Consider the following 17788-nt stretch of genomic DNA (forward strand, 5'->3'; position numbering starts at 1 on the left):
CTTCATGGTGAGTTTCAGGCCAGCCAGAGCTAGTGAGACCCTATCTCAAAACCGGTAAGAAAACAAAGACAAAGCTTTGATTCAGAATCAGAGGCTCTTTGAGCACTGGGATCTGGCTAGTGCTTCTTTTACCCCACGCCAGGAGCAGAAATAACATCACTGAAGCTTCTTCTTCCTCTGCATTCACGAGGCTCATCTCCAGCCAAGGCCACTTTATTATAATGTATTCCGTTTCTTGGTTTACTCACCACTTCTACAGCTCCGTGTTTTCCAATTGTTTTCTGATTTCTTTAACATGTCAATTTTAATGCACTTTAACCATCTTGATTTTTAGGGTTTTTTTTAATTTAATTTTTTATATTATTTCATAACAGAGTTCACAAGGACTCTCTTTCTAAACATTGAATAAAACTTACTTTGCAAATTCTTTTGCCCTACTGTGTTTTCTTCTTTCTCTTCTCATTTCCTTTTCTCTTCCATTCTTTTCTTTATTCCATCCTACATTCTTTTCTTTCTTTTCCCTCTTTCTTTCGCTGCTGCTTCTTCCCCTGACTGTAGCTATACAAATAGCATCATTTACTTTTCCTGGGCAGTATTTATCACCAGGTAGTGGTTTCCAGTATGGTAAAGCTAAGTTTTCATTGATTCCCTTCCTATCTTATTTAAAGCTGGCTGATCTTCGGATGCCGAAGTTCTGCCGTGGTGGAATGTTAGATTAGCTGGAGACTGTGCCCTTGAGTTCTGAGAAGAGCTAAGATTAGATTGATCACCAATGCAGCATTGCGTGGTTCCACCAAAGCCTGTCCATCTGCTTGATTCTTCAGAGGACATCAAAGGTGCAGTTGTGTTTGTCCTTCTGTAAGTCTTGTGCTGTTTCACTCTGGACTCTTTACAATGTATAAGACTCTAAACCAGATGACAAGACTGAGTATCTTCTACATAAAAAGAAAAAATAAACAAAGAAAGAGAAGAAAGGAAAAAGAAAAACGTGCAGGTGGAGGCAGGGAAGTAAGTATAATACGGTATGCAGATACAATTAGCTGCTTATTTAATTTCTTTTTTTTTCTCATTGATGGTACTATTTTGTGAGCTTTGTTTTGCAGATGTGTTTCCTCCTTTCTCTCTTTGTAAGCTTTTATAATTATCAGTTTGTTTCAGTATTGGGAAATATGGTATTACTGCACCGTGTTAGCCTGGGTTCTCTAGAGGAACAGAACTAATGACATGAATCTAAGCATATTAAAAGTAGATTTACTGGGGCAGCTTATATGCTGTGGTTCATGTAGTCCAATAATGGTTGTCTCCTGATACAAAGTCAAAGAATCCAATAACTAATCATTCCATGAGGATAGATGTCTCACTTGGTCTTCAGTGAATGTGAGAATACCAAAAAAGTAGGCTATAATACCAGAGAAGGAACTCCTCCACAGCAGAGTAGATGAACTTACCAGTGAGAGTGGGAGCAAGCTGGCAAAAAGCAACTGCTTCCTTTCTCCAAGTCCTTTTATGTAGTCTGCCACCAAAAAGTGTGGCCAGGACTTAGAGTAGGTCTTCCCATACAAATGATACAATCCAGGGGGGGAAAAAAAAAAACCTGCATAGGTATGCCCAGCTGCTTAGGTTCTAGTTGAACCCAGATATTGTAAAGCTGACAACCAAGATTAATCATCTAATGCACAATCTTTGCTTAAATAAAATTTGCTTTAAAAAAAAATAACACCATCTGACTACACTAGATCTACACAGAAATGGGCCATCAACAGTCAGGCAGAGACTAAGCACAGACTTAGGGGTCTCTCTTCCTCACTGCTCAACTATTTCCTGTGGATGGATTCGAGAAAAGGAGGAGTCATTACCTATTGGTGACCCCACCGGAATCCAACAGATAGCCCCAATCCAGAGGTTAGCAGGTAAGATGATTTAATTAAATGGGCCACACAACAAAATCAGAAGCCATGACTCTGGGAAAAGGACAAGTAGGGACAAGCAGAAGTGATATGGGGTGGAGGGATTCAAAAGAACTGTAAGAAAAAGCAATCAGAATGCATTGCATGCATATGTGAGACTGTGTACTACCTAAGAAGAAAATTAGTCAAAAGGAAATGCTAAATGACTTAATTTGAATAAATGCTACAATGTCAACAATGGAGAAGAAGTCCATTTCACGTGTTCTTGTGTTACATAATTTAATTTTTAAAAGAAATCTGGGGACTGAAGAGATGGTTCAATTGAACTCAGCACTGACTGCTCTTCTAGTGGTCCTGAGTTCAATTCCCAGTAACCACATGGTGACTCACAACCATCTGCAATGGGATCCACACCCTCTTTTGGTGTGTCTGAAGATAGTGACAGTGTACTCACATAAAATGAATAAATATTTTTTAAAAGAAAGAAAAAGAAATCTGTGTAAGGAAAAACATTCATATAGACATTAAAGTAAATATGGAGTAAGTGACATGGTTGAGTCAGAGTGAAACTAGAGTTTACAGGTAGAGGTTTCTTTCTGAAAGGAAGGACATAATCTAAGGTGGCACAAATCTGAGTATTCTAAAATCGTTACACTTTTTACCTTTTTATGAGGTGATAAAGAATTATCCTGTCTCCAAGTGTGGTAAGACAGGCCTTAATCCTAGCCCTGGGAGCCTGAGGCAGGTCAAGGTTAACCTGGGCTGCAGTGAGTTCAAGGCCACCTGGGTTTCACAACCAGAACCTGACTCTCGACATCAAAACCAAGGAAACAAAATGAACCATCCTACTACAGAAATTACACCTTTTCACAGGCAGCTTGACTTTAGGTAATTATGACTCAGTTATTCTATTTAGGGAGGATAAAGCAACCATGGCAAATGTAGCTATTGTTTAAATTATCACAATTTGGGGAAGAGAACAGAAGTAGGAACTTGGAAAGATGAGTAATTGTTTTCCCTGGGGGGAAGAATATAATTGTGAGTGTTGAACTAATGTGACAGTCGACAAGGAGAACCAGATTGTCTGGTACTCGGAGGCAGCAAGTTCTGTTTCTCTGGAAGAAAGCTCTGGAAGGTTAGGGAAATAAAAGCTACAAAAATAAGTTTAGCTACTTCATTTCCCCTGTCAGTCTCATGCTTATTTTTATCTATAACAAAAACCAGCCACACAAAGAAGAAAAAGAAAGAAAAAACCCTTTATGTTAAGGAAATGTTTCTTGTTGATTTAAGATACTGGGAGCGTTAATACTTAAGGTTTAGGCACTGAGTGGAGAATTAAGCTGCCCTTTGCCGCCCTCTACAGACGAATCTAAACCTCACAATGAGCTTCAGAAAAAAATTCCCCCTATGAAGACATGCGCTGTTTAACAGGAGATGTTCTAAGATATGAACAATTTCATTGCAAAGCTGTCAGAATGCATGTACACACGCCTCAGTGATGCACCCATCCTACTGCACACATAGGCTTTGTGGTGCAGCCTATTGCTTAGAAACTGCAAAAGATGCAGTGTGAGGACTATAGGTAACTGTAACAGTGATAAGTTGCAGTCTGGACATAGAAAAGCACCGTCTGTTCACTCAGAATAAGAATGTGCCTACGGTAATACTATGGAGACCCTGTGAATGGGGCCCATTGCTCACAGGAGCCTCGTCCTGCGGCACGAGACACTGTTAAAATCCAGATGTGTATTCGTGAACTTGAAACAGAAATATTCACAAAACTGCAAATTTTCTATTTCTGCTATTGATGTCATGTGACTCAGAAGTATTGCATGTTAGATAAATAAGAAATGAAGACCTCCCTCCTTTTAGTAGTTTAAAAATAAAAGAAAATTAATACTGTAGTGGAGATAGAAGTTAAAATGTGATTAGGTTATGAATTTTTTAAAGATTTTTTTTAAGTTTATGTAAGGACATTGTTGCTGTCTTCAGACACACCAGAAGAGGGCATCAGATCCCATTACAGATGGTTGTGAGCCACGAGGTGGTTGTTGGAAATTGAACTCAGGACCTCTGGAAGATCTGTCAGTGCTCAAACCTCCAAGCCATCTCTCCAGCCCTGGTTGTAATTTTTAAATAATAGTTAGATTCATTATGCAATCTAATTCTCCTCTTCATCTCCACCTCGGTCCATCTTTCAGCCAGGGGAATTCCCACAGAATAAATGCGAACATTGATGCAAACATTGTCTTTTCAAGTTAAAAAAAAAAGAAGTCACGATACGGGAATAACACAGAAGAAATGCATAAGAATATTTGTCTCATTCAGATGCATCAACAACTGGGCAGTCAACACCTGCAGTCTCTGGGCGTCGACGTGGGCCCCACTTGGAGGAGCCCTGGACCTCCGTGGCTTGCAATGTGCCTCGCTGGCTTAACCCTCTCACTGTACGCGCTGCACGTGAAGGTGGCGCTCTTGCTCTGTGACAGGGGCATGGCCATCAGCTGTTCCTGAGTCTTCCCCTTTCGGTGGTGGGGCCAGGGCTTTGGGCTGGTGGAGCATGAGCTGACAGCGTCCTCTACCAATCCAACGGCATATTTGTTTGCACGTTCTACTCCTTACAGTTGTTAGGTTGCTTGAGGGGACACGGGGCCCATACCCTACGGAGTTCCCTGGTGTCTGTCGCTGGTTCTGTGTACCTGGCCTGGATCCTGTTCTTTGTGCTGTATGATTTCTGCATTGTCCGCATTACCGCTCATGCTGCTTAGCTTCCAGGAGGCGTCAGAGCACAAGGCCAGAAAGCACGGAGGTCCCACCCCGTGCCAGGCTAACTTGCTTTGCCTTGGCACCTGAGCTTTGCCCAAGTGGATCGTGTGGGTCCCTAAAAGGTCTCCTCCCCTCATTCAAATACCCCTCTATAGCCACACACAGAAACGTGACCAGATGTGCCCCTAAATTCTGTTCCCACGGGATGCTTTCTGCTATTGGTTAAAGAGAAGGATTTTGAACACGAAATTTTTCTACGTTGAAAAAACAAAAAAAAAAAAAAAAAGATTGAAGTGCAGATAGAAAACTGCAGAAGGTCGCCTGCCTTCGCCCTCCCTCCCCCGACCCCCAAGGCCCCCAGGTAGCACCTTGACCGACCGAAAGGACACTTTCCTTGTTCGACATGATCTCTCGGCTTCCGGGACCCGGAGGAGGGGGAGGGGCCAGTAACACGCGGGACAGGGTCGCGGCCCCTGGGGGGCGCGGTAGGTGGCGGTTGCGGCAGGGATCCTCGCCCACTTCCTGTTTCGGTTTGGAACCGGTGGTGGGTGGAGTCCCACGGCCGCAGCACTGTATGAAGAAAATTGTGAAGTGGAAAAGTAAAAAGATTTTTTTTTTCTTTTGAGAAGTGTGGATGAAGACAAAACTTCCCAGTGAAAGTAAATGAAATTATCCAGTACTTCAAGTCGATCTTGCTGAAGTGTCATTAACTGGAGGAAGTCTGGGCAGGGACCAGAACTGAGACCACAAGGAAAGTTTTAGAGGCTTGTTTTCCTTGTCCTGCTCAGCTTGCTTTCTTACACCACCCAGAACCATCTTCCATGGGGCTAGTCAGCCCACAAAGACCTCAGCTGTTCCACATCAATCATTAAGGAAAATATCCTCACACACTTGCCCACAGCTAAACTTACAGAACCAATTCCTCAAATGAGGTCCCTTCTTTCCAAGTGCACCTAGTTTGTTTCACGTTGAGAAAAACTAACCACCAAACTATTCTTTTCTCTTTATGAGTCTAAATTGCCCCTGTCATCATCATGACCTTCCCCCTTTCATATGAATACAACTTTTAGATACTTGAAAAGCCAATTAGACAAAAAAAAAAAAAAAAAAAAAAAAAAAAAAAAAAAACAAAACGAAAACAAAAAAGGACAACTCAAGCTGAATGTATTTTCCGTTAGGGTTTGTTGGCATTAGTAGACGGCTGTGCAGTCAGAAAGAGGATTAGGCAATGTTGTTATACAAAGACTGTTCAACTCAAGTACATGGTACATTGAATTTCATTCGATGCTTCTCTCTTTTTCATTTCTGATTAGCAATTTGTTTCATTTAAATTCACTTTATTGTAAGGAACACACAAACAAAAGCATCATTTGTCAACACAAAGCTCTTTTCAGTGGGTCTTGCCCCATTTACTGTTTCATTTTTTTAAGATATTTTTATATATTCTTTTCCCATGTGAACATTGTTCTCATTCTCAATAGTTCTGGCTTTAACATTTCTAGGAAGAACAGGAAAGCTAAACAAAAAACAGCAGGAAAATCAGAGGAAGAAGTCTGGGAGAGGGAGACCAGAGGGAGGACGGTGGGGAGGGAAAACAGGGAAAGAGGTATCAGAGTATTGAAGAAATGCTTTTATTCTTCAAGCAAACACTGTTATTTGCTGCCCCTTGCTGGTAAAATAATAAAATTGCTAAATCAAACGTTCAAAGTCTAGTTCTTAGTACTAAAATCCCACATTCAAGGAAATAGATCATTGACCACTATGAGAATCATAAAAGATCATCTCAACACCATAAAAGGTCATTGAACTGCATCTAGGAAGGGACCCTCAGGAGAGGCTCTGGCTTTCCAACCCCTGACCAGATAACATCACAGAAAATTTACTTCAGAAAAGTACAAAAAGATAAGTCTCATGCAGGGTTCCTGACCCCTCTTCTTCAAAAGGCTAGAACTCCCTATTGGCAAAAAAAAAAAAAAAAAAAAAAAAAAAAAAAAAAAAAAAAAACATTGTCAATCACAGTTCTTGACATGACAAGCTTGCTTTATTCCTCTTTGAGAAACTTCCTGCCAGATACTCTCATTTAAGGAACGGTGGTGTGGCTGTAAATCACACTTTTGAGTATAAACCGAGATATACAATGAGAAGCAGGTAGTTACAACTCAAACACAAAGCCAAGTCTTTCTTTCTTTCTTTCTTTCTTTCTTTCTTTCTTTCTTTCTTTCTTTCTTTCTTTCTTTTTATTTTATATATGTGAGTACACTGTCATTCTCTCACACTCTCTTCAGACACACCACAAGAGGGCATCAGATCGCATTGCAGCTGGTTATGAGCCACCATTTGGTTTCTGGGATTTGAACTCAGGACCTCTGGAAGAGCAGTCAGTGCTCTTAACAGCTGAGCCATCTCTCCAGCCCCAAGATTTTCTAAAGATAACCACCAAGCTCTCTATTACTCAGCGAAGGAGCTCTATACACACTTTTCATTGCACAAAGAATCAGAAAGAAATGAGTCAGGCAAAGGAAAATGTGTGAATAACCACGCTGCTTCTGGGGAATGTTCCCAGGATTAGGTTGGTTGCAGCATGAATGGAGAACTAGAACACCTTCAGTGGCCTCCAGCAAGTACTGATTCTCCCCTTCTCTCCCAGGTTGAATAGAGAAGGTAGGCATAAATTTGGGGTTGCAATGGCCACAGTTTTACCCAGAAAGTGATACAGAACTATGGGTAAACACCATAGACAGTCCACTTTGGTGTTGGGTCAGTGAACAAGGGACATCCTGGGGCTATTCCTTAAAAGAAATACCCTGAAGTAGTATATATAAAGGGTCTGATTTTTACTTAAAATGCAAAGATTATAGGCATTTTTTTAATAGTGAAAATCTAGAAAGCAAGACAAGATTGAAATGGAAGTGAGCTATAAAATAAAAACTAGGGAGAGCAGAGAGCAGGTAAGACAAACAATGAAGAAAACTCTGTCTCTCTGTGTGTCTCTCCCTTCCTGTCTGTCTCTGTCTCTCTTACACACACACACACACACACACACACACACACACACACCAAATATACCCTACACTAGAAAGGATCAGAAAGGGTGGTGGTGGCTCTGGGAAGGGAGCTATAGTTCAGCAGCAACTCCATGCAGGTGCACTGCAAATCCCTCGGTTTTAGCCTTGGACAGCATCCATTGTTGCCTAAGAGCCCAGAGGGGCTTCTACCACTCCTTGTCCCTTCACAAAATATGATTGAAAATATATAGCCTTAGCTGCGCAATGGTGGCACAGGCTTTTAATGTCAGCACTGGCTGGGGGACACAGAGTAGGCAGATCTCTGTGAGTTCAAGGCCAACCTAGTCTATAGAGTGAGCTCCAGGACTACCAGAGCAGTTATACAAAGAAACCCTGTCTTGAAAAATCTTATCTTGAATATGAGAGATGGATAGAAAGAAAGATAGATAGATAGATAGATAGATAGATAGATAGATAGATAGATAGATAGATAGATAGATCTCTAATTTCATCCACTATACCCCCACTGAAAGTGGAAAAGGTAATCAGTGACTTCCTAGAAGAAAAATGTCATAAATTTAATTATTAGAAGCCTTATGCTGCTACTGCATTTCCACTGAGACTGGTGTTTGTCTTTAACAGCCCTATCCTAAGAACACAGTGTCCTGTCCCTACTAATTGAAATATTCAGTATCATTCTGGCCACTTCCCCCAACATTATCTGTCTGGGATTTCTACTACAGAGCCAACAGTGACCCCACCCACATTCACACAAACTCAAAAATAGTGTTGTCCCCAGAAGCCATGTGAGAAAACCCATAACACAATAAAAACCCTGAGTACTACAAACAAGGCTCCTGTTTCAGCCAACACTCGCCAAAACACTTACCTGCCATGAAGTCCTCTGAAAGCTTAAATCTGAGAACATAAGGACCAAGCTCTTTTTCAAAAACCTTAAAACTCAGATCCATGTTCGGGAAACGTTTATAGGACTGTAGAAGTATCCAACACCCAACAAAGTAAAATGAAGCAATGCAGATGATTAGGCATGTGGCGGAGCAGCAAGAGTAGCAGCGTATGGAAAAACCATGCACTCAGCCAAAAACAGGAAAGAGCAAACAAGTTCCAATTAATAAGAAAGGTCACCCTTCAAAATGTAACTGTGGGGCTGGAGAGACAGCTCAGTGGTTACTAGCACTGACTGCTCTTCCAGAGGTCCTGAGTTCTAATCCCAGCAACCACATGGTGGCTCACAACCATCTGTAATAGGATCTGATGTCCTCTTCTGGTGTGTCTGAAGACAGCTACAGTGTATTATATATGATAAATAAATAAACCTTTTTTAAAAAATGTCACAGGGCTCCATACAGTAGAGACATGAGACCACTGAAAAGAGCTCCCTGAAGATTTTAGAGTTTAAAACTAGTGTGAGAAATAAATGTGTTAAGTAAGATTATAGAAAGAATTGTGAATATTCTGAACAAGAAATTAGAAGATACACATAGAGAAGAGTGAACTTTCTAGGTGTGTGTGCACGTGTGCATGTGCGTGTGCATGTGTGTGTGTGTGTTAGTAGTAATAGTAGTAGTTGTAGTTGTAATAGCAGTATCACAGAGGCCAAAAGAGGGCAGGGGATCCCCCAGCGTCTAGAGGCAGTTGGGAGACAACCAGACAAGGATGCAGTGCGTGCTCCTAACCACTAAGCCCTTCTCCAGCCCCAGAGAACTTCTTAAATGAATAAATCTCTGAATCGCTGCTCAGAGAACACAGATTAGTGTGCACATACTTTTAAATCACTAAAAGAAGAGGAAGGAGAGAGAAAATTATTTAAAGAAATGTCGTTGTTTTTGTTTTCCAGACTGGATACAAACTATAAAGCCCCAAATCTAGGAAGCTCAACAGACTCAAATACAAGAAACAGAATGAAATCTACACTGCAGCCCATCACAATCAAAGAGCTTCTGGCTAGGGAAGCCTTAAAGGGAGTCCACAAAAAAAAAAAAAAAGACACAGTAATAGCTGGATATAGTTACAGGTGCCTGGAACAGGCTGAATGCTAGCTTGGTCAATGGAAAACTTCAGGCCACCCAGGCTTCACAGAGAGACTTGTCCCCAAATAAATATATAAATATATTTACAGAGGTAGAAAATTTCATAGCGGCAGGAACAAGATAAGCTAGAAGTCAAAAGAGCAATAATTTTAAAGCTTTGAAGAAACAAAAAAGTAATTCTTGCTAAGTAAAGTTTTTAATTAAAAGAAGGTTAAATACATCTTTAAGCATATGAAAGCTGGAAGATGTTAACATAACCACACTGTCAGTATTACTAAAAGAAACATTTTGGTTAGAACAGAAATGTCCAAATAAGCTCTGCACCAAGACCTGAAGACCCCTGGGAATAACAAGTGTGTTAGTGAGTACATGTGTTTTTTTTTTCTCTCATTTAAAACTTTTAAGCTAAGTGGTTTGAAACAAAAATAGTCACTGCATAGTGTGAAGTCGGTAATGTATTAAAAAGGAAATTTTCTCAGCAATATAAAGGTCAGAAAAAGATGCTATAATGCAAAAACCATGAGGGTTTATGCTGTACTTGAAATAGCACAATGTTATTTGAAAGTAGACATGACAATGTAAAGATGCCTGATGGAAACCTTAAAGTTGCAAAGTGGAAACAACTAAGATAAAAACAGACATGGAATACTTGAAAGAGGGAAACTAAAAGGAAACCATACAAGTCCTAAACAAAATAAGGGGGGAAAAATAAGGAAAATAAAATAGAAGACACGAAGGTTAAATAGAAATAAATATTAATAAGATAACTTATTTGGGAAGATTAGTGTTCGTGTTCGTGTGTGTGTGTGTGTGTGTGTGTGTGTGTGTGTGCTTAGCCTTGTTAGTAAACATATTCAACCTGTTTTTCAAGTTACCTAAGGGAAAAGAATTGTCAGGTTGGATTAAACAAATCAAGACCCACCAGAAGGCGGTGACACACACCTATAATCCCAGTACTCCGGAGCAGAAGCAGGCAGATCCCTGAGTTTGAGGCTAGCCTGGGCTACAGAGTGAGTTACAGAATAGCCAGAGCTACAGAGAAACCCTGCCTTAAAATTAAAAATCCCAGAATAATAATAAAAAGTTTAAAAAATCAAGACTTAAATCTATGTTGCCATGCAAAAAGAGCTGTAAATATAAAAATATGAATAGATTACTTGTTAAAGGATGACCAGGTACCGTGGCTCACACCTTTAATCCCTTTTGTTGGGAGATAAGGAAAGGTGTATTTCTATGATTTATGACCAGCCTGATCTACACAGCAAGCTCCAGTCTAGAAAAAGCTACACAGTGGTACCTTGTTTAATATATATATATATATATATATATATATGTATATATATATATATATATATACATACATACATACATACATACATACATACATACATACATACATACATACATAGCAAAAATAGAAAAGCGTTATGGTTTGAATGTGAACTATCCCCCATAGGCACACATTGTTTTCTGTTGGTGCCACTGTTTTGGAAGTTTGGGGAACCTTTGGAAAGCAGAGCCTTGCTGAAGGAGGTGAGTCACTGAGAACAGAACTTGATAACCTGGCCCCAATGTCTGTCCAACCTCTGCATAAGAACTCACTGTGACTAGCCACCTACCAGTCACACTCCTGTTGTCAGGCCTTCCCTGCCAGGACAGTCTGTGCCCTTAGCTTGTAACATACAGTAAGTCTTTTTTGCTTCAAGTTGCCTTCTGTAAGACATTTGTTCATAACAACAAGGGAGGTAACTAATCACAAGGTAACTTTTGTTATCGCTCAGCATCAAAAGACAGTTGAGATGGTTGCTCTAACATCAGTTAGACTCCCAGGCACAGAGATTTTCTACAATAATCACATCTCACAATGGTCACTATATCCAGGTTAGTAAACATACTTTTTCTACATGATTAATTATCTAATGACAAAACTTCCAAATGTATGAGGCCAAATTCACAGAACCACGCGAAGATTCCCCGGAGTGTATTCATGTATCTCAGCGCCATTGCTGACACTGCTCTGTCTGTCAGTGATGAACAGGTAGATGGAAAGTCAGTAAGGAATTAGAGCAGGGATCAGCCAGCTCCAGACAGAAAGCTAGATCTATCCTTCCCCATTGCCCACCTGTCTTTGTAAATATTTTATTGAAGCAGAGAGAAGCAGGTCCGCTTAAGTGACACCTCTGAGGGCTGGCAGGCTGCCACAGGAGAGCTCAAAGGAGGTATCAGCAGTGCTGTGAACCGGCTTTCACTGAACGACAATGACAAGAGCAAACACATCAAACACGAAACACCCCTGAAGCAGAACTCAACAGGAAATTTAAGAGAACAAAATCTCAAATGCTTCTGCCTTAAAAGTGGTGTAATTATTGCAGAGGTGCCGCGGCCCCAGCAGCACAGAGTTTCTCTGTTTCACGTTTGCTGATACATGATACAGGTCCGAGTGGTATAACCAGTTTGAAGTACAGATGCAGAACTTGACCTTCAACACTAACACAGTTCATAGCTCTGCTAAGCACACATGGAATACTTAGCCATATTTCAAACAGTAAATGAGTCACAGTTGGTCCAAATCTATTAATATTATACACAGTGACTTACACAGTAAAATTAAGAATCCATGGCAAAGATGATTTTAGAGATCCCCAAACACTTAGAAACTAATTGGTGAGTGTCTGAATAATTCATGAGTCAAAGAAACGCAAAGAAAATCCAACAAATATTTTGTGCTGAATGTGTATCTTATTTCTTTATGAGTATTTATTTCAAATATGTTAGATATTAATCAATAGCCATTTTGATACACTAAAAAGAAATGCTGCATTATCTCAATAGATATAGAAAAACTACTTAACAAACGTCCACTCTCAATTTAAAACAAAAACGAAGAGCTTTTGGTAAAATGGAAATGGAAAATCTTCAGCCAGCAATAGAGATTTATGAAAAGCCTACAGTTAGCAGAGCACTTCGGGGTGAATGGATGAATGGCAACCATCTAGGATAAGAAAATTAAAGAAAAGAAGACCTTCTATTTACCACTGTGCAAAAAGTTCTAGTTAATGCAAATAGAAAAGAGAAAAATAAATACATGGAACATAATTTTAAAACAAAACACAATTTTTTCAATTAGACATTGAGTAGTCATCCAGATAGTAATCCCACAAAACCTACAGGATAAAAGGATAAAGCAAACCCACAAATCTAAATTTAGATAATGATAGGCATTCAAGCAGCTGGTAATGAGGAAATAAATTTTTCACTCCCTGTTGACAGCTCTGACTGAAATTGTAGACTGATAGACTACCACATGACTCTCATATGAAGAACAGGTCCTGTTAAACAAGAGGACAACAGTCCAACTGCTGTTGTGACAATTGCCATTTGAGATAAAAGGACCACTTCCTTCATTCACAACTGAGCTCCACATCTGAATGTTTACCAGAAGAGGAGAAAGATGATGGAGAAAAGTATAAGGGAAGCTGGAGGAAGAGAAAGGGGAGAAAAAGGAAGAGGATGGAGAAGTGAAAGAAGAGAGGGAGGAAGAGGAGGAAGAAAAGAAGGAAGGAAGACATTTAGGTTGGAGTTATAAGGGTTAATAGTTAATAATCTATAGATTTAGGAACTTTCCAGAATGTTCGGTGGGTGGTGGGGGAGCATCATCTGGCTGAGTAGCGCTGTGCTACCTACGCTCCTCTTTCCGCTCTCTGGTGCTGGCCAGCTCACTGACTGTAAAAAAATGGTAAAAGAAACCAGTTACTATTATGTACTGGGGGTCAAACCCAATGCCACCCAGGAAGAATTGAAAACGACATATAGAAAATTGGTCTTGAAGTACCACCCTGATAAGAATTCAAATGAAGGAGAAAAGTTTAAACAGATCTCTCAGGCTTATGAAGTTCTTGCTGATTCCAAGAAATGGGGAATTATATGATAAAGGGGGTGAGCAGGCCATTAAAGAAGGCAGAGCAGGTGGTGGTTTTGGCTTGTCCATGGATATCTTTGACATGTTCTTTGGAGGAGGAGGAATAATGCAAAGAGAAAGGAGAGGTAAAAATGTTGTGCATCAGCTCTCAGTGACCTTAGAAGATGTATATAATGGTGCAACAAGAAAACTGGCTCTGCAAAAGAATGTAATTTGTGACAAATGTGAATGTGGTAAGAAAGGAGCGGTATAGTGCTGTCCCAACTGCCAGGGGACAGGCATGCAGATAAGGATTCATCAGATTGGACCAGGAATGGTTCAACAAATTCAGTCTGTACATGGAGTGCCAGGGTCATGGCTAACGCATCATTCCTAAAGACATATGTAAAAGCTGCAATGTAGGCTGGAGAGATGGCTCAGTGGTTAAGAACACTGACTGCTCTTTCAGAGATCCTGAGTTCAAATCCCAGCAACTACATGGCAGCTCACAACCATCTGTAATGAGATCTGATTCCCTCTTCCACGGTGTACTTATATATAATAAATTAATAAATCTTAAAAAAAATAAGCTTCAATGGAAGAAAGATAGTTCGAGAGAAGAAAATTTTAGGAGTTCCTATCGATAAGGCATGAAAGATGGTCAAAAGATGACATAACATGGTGATGGAGATCAATAACCAGGCCTGGAGCCAGGAGATATTATCATTGTGTTAGATCAGAAGAACCATGCCATTTTTACAAGACAAGGAAACCTTTTCATATGTATGGATATACAGATGGTTGAAACATAGTGTGGCTTCCAAAAGCCAAAATCTACTCTTGACAACTGAACCATAGTCATCACCTCTCATCCAGGTCAGATTGTCAAGTATGTGTTAGATCCTCAAGGCAAGGACCCCCACTCTCCATCCTGGGAGAGGTGACATCCCAAATCACTCACGAGAAGCGATCTTGATGCAAACTGCAAGAAGATTTTTATTCCAAGCGTGCTGGGGCCCACAGTCATACACCACACAAGGATAGAGGACTGTGGACCCCGAGTGCAGGATTGGAACAGCTTTTATAGGGTTGACTAGGCCCACGAATCCCAAACCAATCATGGCAAAGCCCATGAATTACAAACCAATCATTTTAAATTATCTAAGCCCGTGCTTTCTAGGCCAATCATTGTAAAGCATCTAAGCCCACGTTCCAGGGACCAATCATGTAAAACTATCTAAGCCTATACTCCATATAATCTCGGATGTCTGTATTTGAGAGGTCTCCTGGGTAGGGGTGACAATGGCAGTCAGGAGAAGTCACTAGGGCAGGGGGTTTCTATGGTACAAGCAGCTTGCAGAAGCCAGGTAAGCGGTTAGTCAGCATATCTCCTGTTAACTTATTAGGCCTGGCTCGTGTATCCAAGGGCTTGTCCTACACCCTTTCATCCAGTTTCATACAGACAGCAGGCTCCGGAACAGCAAGGAGTGTGGCCTTATATCTACTTTCTGGCAGAGAGCAGGGTCTGGAATTTGAGGTATTTAAGGTTACTTAGGTGCAGGGGTTAAGGCTCCTTTAGAGTGAGGTAGCTTGGAAGTCCTTGGAGGGGTTAAGCTCTATTTTTTATCCTTTCACAAGAAGATAAAAACTGTGCTTCTAAAGGTCCTGAGTTCAATTCCCCACAACTACATGGTGGCTCACAACCATCTGTAATAGGATCCAATGCCCTCTTATGGTGTATCTGAGGACAGTGACAGTGTACTCACATACATTAAATAAATGAATCTTTAATAAAAGAAAAAATTAAATATGATTTCAGAAAGTACCTCCACAGTAGTCTATTTTAAATTAGCACTTAGAGCTGAGTCTTTAGTGCTAACTACTGAGTGAACACATCAGTGTTTGTATCTGCATACCATGACCATTATGATGTAGGGATGGAGAAATGGCTGAGTGGTTAGGAGAAACTGCTGCTCTAGCACAGGATCCAAACTCTGTTCTCAGCACCATGGGGTTGCAGGGTAGAAGAAGGATGGACGTACAGCCTCTTGTAACTCCAGCTCCAGGGAATACAATGCCCTATACTGGCTTCAGCAGAAAGCACACACACGAATAAGAATAAAAATTGAATATTTGAAAAATATTTTTTCTTGTGTAATATTGTTGACTCACACTTTTTCCTTTTTTTTTTTTAAATTGGCTACTCTCTGCATTCACACATCAGATATTATCCCCCACTCCCCCTCCCATTGCCTCCATGAAGGTGCTTCCTCTCCCAACCACCCTTTCCCACCTCAGTGCCCCAGCATTCCCCTACACTGGGAGAATGAGCCTTCACTGGACCAAAGGCCTCTTCTCCCATTGATGCCAGAAAATTCTGTCCTCTGATGTATGTGCACCTGGAGCTATGGGTCTCTCCATGTGTACTCAGTAGTTGGTGTTTTTGGTATCTGGGAGCTGTGGCGGGTTTAGTTAGTTATTTTGTTCTTCTCATGAGGTTGCAGACCCTTTCAGCTCCTCCAGTTCTTTCTCTGGCTCCTTCATTGGGGTCACCATGTTCAGTCAGATGGTTAGCAGCAAGCGTCCTCCTCTGTATCAGTATTGCTCTAGCAGAGCCTCTAAGGAGGAATCCATATCAGGTTCCTGCCAGTAAGCACTACTTGGCATCAGCAATAGTGCTTGGCTTTGGTGGCTGCATATGGGATGGATCCCCAGGTGAGGCAGTCTCTGGATGATCTTTTCTCCAATTCCTGATCCTCTATTTGTCCCTTTATTTCCTCCCATGAGTGGTTTGTTCTCCCTTCTAAGAAGGACTGAGGCATCCACATTCTGGCCTTTCTTCTCTTTGAGTTTCATAAGTTCTGTGAATTGTTTGTTGGGTATTCCGAGCTTTAATACTATCTGCTTATCAGTGAGTACATACCATGAGTGTTCTTTTGTGACTTGGTTACCTCACTTCAAGTTCCATCCATTTGCCTAGGAACTTCATGAAGTCGTTGTTTTTAATAGCTGGTTAATTCACATTCTTAATCCCAGCACTTGTGATTCAGAAGCAAGGAGATTTCTGAGTTTGAAGCCAGCCTGGTCTATACTGCAGAGTGAGTTACAGGACAGACAAACAAGGCTAAGATTATATATACCCTTTCTTATGAACTTGATCTTATAGGCTGTAAACATAGTCCAAATTACCTCTTTAGTATTAAGCTTTAGTATTTTGTAAAGCACAGAATGCAGAAGGAAAACATTAATTCTGCACAAGTCAGAAGCACTTGTTACTTGAAGTTAAGGCAGTAAACAGGCATCGTAAACACTGCTGACCACTATCCTACTTGTTATCTACCGTGACAAACTGGTTTGTTTAGTAAACTATGGGTGGATTAAAAGATAATTCTAAACACTTACATCTTCATAGTATAAATATGAAATATGCCATATCAAGTCAGCAAAGGCTATTATTGTAAAAAGAATCTGTGGTGAATACATATTCATGTGTGTATGTATGTATATAATATTTGTGTACATATAAATATGAATGTCTTTACACACATACACATTTATTTCACAGCAAACCCTGATGAGTTTTAGAAAAACTAGAGTGGAGAATCCTAGATGGCAGAGGGCCACAGAACCCACAGCATCATACAGAGAAATGATCAAATTGTTAGTTTTCTGAGCTGTGCTTTTTATTTAAATAATTATTTAGGTGAAATAGTCAGAGTGCCCTTGCCCTTGCTTATTCTGATGAGTCTCAGACATCGAGAAAGCATGATGCAGTTAAAATCTAAGCATGCCAGGGTACAGTAGAGGCAGGGGAGCAGGAAGAGGAAGCAGTAATGGCTAATAGGCCAACACCTGAGAAAGGGAGGAAGGGAGAAAGGTTGTGGAAGGAGAGCCCTAGACGAGGTACAGCACCGAGATTTCTGTCATAACAATGCAGAACTCAAGCTCCATAAAGGAGCTTGAATTTAGATAGACACGTGCGAAGTCTAGTTTCCCTTCTGTGCGTAGTCATTTAAGCCCTGTTGTAGATGGTCTCTCCTGGGAGCTAATGACAGAGACTTCAAGATTGTCTGTTCACTACACTGCTTATGAAACACCTAAGTAGCATCCTATTACTATGGCTACGACACTCCTCTTTCAAATGATAGTGGCACGTGAAGC

The 17788-nt window shown here is 40.6% G+C and overlaps 1 pseudogene across 1 annotated transcript; it reads left to right on the plus strand.

Moving 5' to 3' along the window:
* Positions 1 to 13462: 13462 nt before the first annotated feature.
* LOC308422634 (dnaJ homolog subfamily A member 1-like) lies at positions 13463 to 14439 on the plus strand (annotated as a pseudogene). The gene is made up of 2 exons: positions 13463 to 14046; positions 14225 to 14439. The product of its transcript is annotated as a dnaJ homolog subfamily A member 1-like (transcript).
* The last annotated feature ends 3349 nt before the right edge of the window (positions 14440 to 17788 follow it).

This window comes from Micromys minutus (genome assembly GCF_963924665.1).
Source record: "Micromys minutus genome assembly, chromosome: 7".
Classification (NCBI taxonomy): Eukaryota; Metazoa; Chordata; class Mammalia; order Rodentia; family Muridae; genus Micromys; species Micromys minutus.